The following is a 6,140-nucleotide window of genomic DNA, read 5'->3' on the forward strand; positions in this document are numbered from 1 at the left end:
TGCTGTGTGATAGCATCCACACAGCTAATTCAGGTGCTGTGAAAATTCCACACAATTCTGCTAGCGTGAAACTTTATTTCAATTGTTTGCATTCAATTATTGCACATTGCACAACAGCGCAAGTGAAAGATTTTTCCTTTTGTTTTTAGTATGTAGTGTGTGTACAGTAGGTATGGCATGCAAGTTGAGGCAAATTCTAAGTGAAAGAGTCTGAGCCAAGTGATTTTCTGTAATGATATGATTGTGCATTTGGATTAAAACCAATTTCGTATGGAGGAAGTTGCCAAAAAAGTTAATACATGCACACTGACATGTTGCAGATATGCCAATCCAGCCTTTGAATGTTACAACTTAAGATTAACCCTATCTAAAAGGATCCATACTCATGTCAAGTCTGACAGTCCTGGCTGAATGGTGCACTAAAAAGCTAAAGTTGCTACTGTTGTTATTCTGATTTTTAATCTATGTTTTGCAAGAATATTGTCAGCTTGCAGTGTGACAGGTATTGGTAGAGAGACAGTTAATGGAAATTAAATAAAAATGAGAAGGACTTGGGGGTGTTGGTCGATGAGAAGTTCATCATGTCTCAGCAATGTGCAGAAAGTCCAGCAATTGCAGAGAGCAATGTGCACTCACAGCCCAGAAAGCCAAACGCATCCTGGGCTGCATCCACAGCAGCGTGGACAGCAGGGGAAGGAGGAGCTTCTGCCCCTCTGCTCTGCTCTGGTGAGACCCCACCTGGAACACTGCATCCAGCTCTGGGGTCCCAGCACAGGAAGGACATGGACCTGTTGGAGTGAGTGCAGAGGAGGCCATGAAGATGATAAGGGAGCTGGGTCACCCCTCTTATGAAGACAGGCTGAGAGAGTTGGGACTGTTCATCCTGGAGAAGACAAGGCTCCAGGCAGAACTCGTGGCATCATTCGGTACCTAAACAGTCTACAAGAAGGCTGGAGAGGGACTTTTTACAAGGGCATGTGGTTGACAGGAGAAGGCAGAATGGCTTTAAGCTGAAGGAGGTAGATTTATATTAGATATTAGGAAGAAATTCTTCACTGTGAGGGTGGTGAGGCACTCAGGCAGGTTTTCCAGAGAAGCTGTGGATGCCTCTGCACTGCAAGAATGCAGGACCAGATTGGACAGGGCTTTGAGCAGCCTGGTCTAGTGAAAGATGTCTCTGCCCATGGCAGGGAGATTGGAACCATAAATAGTCCTTTCCAACCCAAATCATTCCATGATTCTATGGCTCTGTGAAATTCTATTTGCACCAGTGAAATGCAAAAGTAAACTCTCCATAATGGCTTGAAACTTGTTCAGAGCCACAAACTCATGAAGTTTCCCCATGTAAATAACAGAATAAAATGATGCCATGAGCTAATGTAAAATAGAGCATGGCAATTACATGACAATGCATGCCTAATATATAACTGCCTGATAGTAGAACCAATAACTTACATCTCTGCAGACAATGCATGTTTTAATAAATTTTCACTCTTCATGAGTTGCATCAAAATTGCATTTTTTTTAAAGATGGCTGATTTAAATTGGGTGATTTCTGTACTCTCTAAGCCCTTTTTAACTTTCTGATCAAAATTTATATTGTAATATTATTAGGACAAGATACAAGGCAAGATTGTAAAGTCTGATATAGCCCTGTCTAACACAATGATGTGCTTCTCTGTCCTTTTTGTATGTCTGGTATTCAGGTTTTGTACATTTGTATGTAAAGGTGTGTATAGCACTTCCCTCATTTTTTAATGATAAAGCAGTTGCAGCAAGTACTGTAGTATAAGGGAGAGCATCTGAAGTCTTATGCAGTCCTGGTTTATCTGGTCCTCTGCTTATCAGAGAGGTGCCTGGAGTGTGGAAGAAGAGTCAGTGGTAACAAAAAGCCAAAACAAAACAAAAGAAAACAAAACAGAAAGCTTTAGTGAAAACTGCAGAAAAAGACCTTTTGAAATCTTTGTTTGCATATGTATGTGTGCCATGTGTGGCTTTCCTGTGTTGACCTACAACATAAGTGCAGATGAGCCCAAAATGATCACAAAGTTATGTTTAAACTAAAACAGCACCTTTTTAATTTCAGCATCCCTTTGACAGAGAGAAATTTGTTTCATCTAGCTTACATCTGAATGATTTGCTGAACTGTAGAATAAACCAACATTCTCAAGCACATGGACATGTAATGGAGCTTAAGAACAATTAGTCAGCTAATATCAGGAAGCACACGCCCCACAGCTATATTCTTTTTTACTCACACAGTCCTCTAGCTGCCATCTGTTCAATACAGCATGGAATAAATCTCTTTTGATGTGTGTTAACACTATCCCTGGACGAGCATTAAAAAAACCCAACAAAACAAAAAAGCAAAACAAAACACAGCAAAAAAGATGGAATATTAAAGTGAAAGTGTAACACAGTGTGAATAGCAATTTGTTGATCTCAGTGGTTAGGATTTTGAAATCTTTTTGGCACCGCTGGCTGAGCTCTGATGAATGGAGTGCATGTGTTTGCCACTAAAAACAAGTATAATTTATTATTTTGTTCTTCTACTATATTTTAGGAGGAGAAATTTGATTTTAAAAGACCTTATTAAAACCTGTGGATACTTATGCTGCCACTGACAAGCCCAGTACTATTATTTACATTCTATTGTCTATTTGCTCAGTTGAAAACTTATGAGAATGTATTTTGTCTCATGCTTTTTTTCTCAAAGGTTAAATGACAACACTCTCTTTTACTTCAATGGCAACAACATGTCTATAGGTATAAACTTTTAGAACAAATGTATTTTCAATAAGTAGGGATGAAGTCAGCTATAAAATAATATTTTATGTCCTAAATGTGTAGCTGACAACATGTTAGGACTTGGAGTAGACTACTGTGTTGGTTGATACTGTGTGAGAGAGCTACACTGTCACCATGTTTATTACAAACTCAATTGAATTGTAATGCAAATTCTATTGAAACATTAAGAATGATCCTTTTCTATAGCAAAGGGGTCTCAGCTTTTTAAATTTTTTTTTTTTTTTTTTTTTTGGGCAAGGGGAGGAGGTTGCCTGTAGAGAAACCAACAAAAGATTTACAGTGTCCACTGTATGATGGGATGTGCCTTTTTGGAGATCCTTAACAGCATTCTTGATTAAGCCATTAAAAATCATAGCTAAATGGCTCATTATTAAGTTTCATTTTTGGAACAGAGCATTTTGCCATGAGCTAGGACACAGAGTAACAGAGAGCTTGTCTAAACTAGTGTTGCATTTCCCAGCCATTTTGGTAATGAAAACTGTGTGGGAGCAGGGGATAGATAAGAAGATTGATGAACTTGCTTTTGTAAACTATAAAGGGAATTAATTATACCATTGTACAGTCACTTTGAGATGGGTGCAGCCATGAGGCTGACTCCTTTGTGTTGGAACAGAATGTGACATCTCAAACACTTCAAAATGTTGCTTCACAAAGTATGAGAATATCCAGTTCCGTAAATAAACACCGTTGTTATTCTCTGATGAACTTTCTTTGTGATATATATACCCTTTGACCTGTAACATATAGGATGTTTCTGCAAACCTCCATAAGTCTGAAATCTGCAAAAGCCCAGCATGGTTGCTCTTGGGATCACTGTAATGGTCTGTTAGAGAAAGTAGAGTTAACAACTTGGGGTCAAACCCATACAATAGCTTGAGTTGTTTGTGTGTGAAGGAACTGGCTGCTTCATGGGCGTAGGAGCACAGAGGTCAGCTGTCTGTAAGTGACAAGGTCAAAAGTTGACCTTTCCGTTTCTTAGGGAATTCTGAATTTGGGAGGAGAGGGGAGGGAACTGCCCCACCCTGAAACACAAATTATACATTTGAGGTTTTCCCATAGAAGGCTAAACATAATACTTTAAAAATAACCTATAGATTTTCCATCTGAACCCAACCCTGTAAACTCCAGCCAAAGGCTCTCAGCTCTCTATTTTGGCAGATTCCTGAGAAACCCAAAGTGGAGAAACCCTTCCTGTCTGGCTGAAACATTTTGCCCTGGACAGCATAAGTTTTTCCAGGATCTTAGACTCATTTCAGGATTGCCAGAGCATTCAGGGCACAGCTTCATCACAGGAGACAACACATTTTGTCTGGAATATTTGGAAAACACCAAGATCTTCCCATGTGTTAGGTCACAACTATGTCAAAACCAGCACTTTAGGCATCATCTATCATTGAATGAATATAGTTTCACAGAAAAAAATATTGAGTGGGAAAAACTATATGCTATGTTATTTGTGACTTTAAGTATGTTTTAAATCAGTTCAGAATAGTTTGATTTGGCAGGCATGTTTGGCAGATCTGTTAAACCAATTTTATGGAGCTGTGTCCTGTGTCTTAGAAAGGGGCTGAAGATTTTGCTTCAGCTATGGCCACTGTTCAGTGATCAGCAGTGATAAATCTACTGCTGCATCCTGGTGTGGTTCTGGGTAAGTCAGTGGATTCTCTGTTTTGATCTTCACAGTAGGAAGTGGTTTAAGAATATTTATGTGTCCTAAGAAAGGGTTTGGATCCTGACTTTGCATTTATCCATTAAGAGCTTTGAGCTTTGTAACAAATCTATAGAAAATGCCAGATTCTGAAAAAATAATTCTGCTGATATACATATATATTTTTTTTTAAATTTTTTTTTTCAATTGAACTAGTTAGAATCAGGTAAGTTTTGGGGCACATTTTAGGGATCATTTTAAACCATATGGTTGCAATGGCCATCAATTTGTGATTTTGTGACCAGTTGCAGACACAGTCAACTGATTACATCAGAGATATTTCATTTTATTTTAGTTTTATTTTGTTTATTAGTCGATTTATTTTTTCTTTGTGTTTTGGAATCCCTCTTACACAGTCTATCAGTGTAAGTTATGTCAGTTCACTCTACAGTTATTCCACATCACCACAGAAAGACTGGAAAGAAAATGTACCCAAATCAATTTAAATAATGTCATCAATGTGTGCTATGAGATCTTACTTCATTAGAAGACAGAAAGAAGATTGGTCAAAACCACTGTACAAATACAGCTGGTGCACCACACGATCAGGAATCACTGCAGTTGAAGATATAGTGAAAAAAAAAGTTTTCAGACTTTGCAGAATATTCTGTACTTCCTGTCTGGGGTTGATGAGACACACACACAAGCTGCATTCAAAACCAAAAATCCCTTCAGTTTATTGAAGGTTGATAATACAGACAAGATTTTTCTTTTGTAGATTTTTAACAGAAAATTATTTTCTAAGTAGTAAGCAAATTAAATATAAATTATTATGTATTCTTTTGATAGGTTGTATTCAAGTGTTTACCCAGTCAAGCAACTATGTCAACATCACATGGTTTGTTTGATCAGTCATAGCCAGGCAACATACACAGAGGAAATACTCAGTGCGAAGTATACAGAAGCTTTCATGGGGTATATTTTCAGAATAAATTAGAATAATGAATATGTTAATGGCAATGATGATGATCTGCTCAGCGATATTCAATAGTCAGGAAAAGAGGCAAATTCATCTGCTAAATTATACACTGCAATTTATTCACTTAACTCTAATAGTCTTGATTAATGCTTATCTGATCTAAAAGGTGAACAGCAAAACGCCATGACAATAAGAAGGAAGGTGGAGAAAATCAGTATTACTGCTATTTATTTGATTCACAAATGTCTGTCACTGGAAAGCCAAAATGTTCCTCTTGCGAATTCTTTGCAGAAGACCACCAACTGACTCTAATCAGCAAGGGTTTTTACTGTGGCTAGCAATGGAAAAAAACCCCTCAGTATGGAGGGTCATGCTTGGCATTTATTTCCAAGGCTTCCTTTAGGTTGGAAGCTCTATTCTCCCTCATCCCTGTCTTATATGAAAATCAAATTTGTTACAAATGTTTTGTCCATTTCTTCCCTCTCCTCCCAGGTTTCAAGCTTGAGACAAAGGATTCCCTCTACTACTACCACCATCCTTGGTCAGGAACCAGGAAAACAAATCATGGAATTGTTACAATTGAAAAAGGCCTTGAAGTTCATTGAGTGCAACTGTTAACCCAGCACTGCCATGTTCACTGCTAAGCCACATCTCCAGGTGCCAGTGATTCCACCACTCCCCTTTCACCCTTTCAGTGAAGAAATT

The sequence above is a fragment of the Corvus cornix genome, chromosome Z (genome assembly GCF_000738735.6).
Source record: "Corvus cornix cornix isolate S_Up_H32 chromosome Z, ASM73873v5, whole genome shotgun sequence".
In the NCBI taxonomy this organism is placed as follows: domain Eukaryota; kingdom Metazoa; phylum Chordata; class Aves; order Passeriformes; family Corvidae; genus Corvus; species Corvus cornix.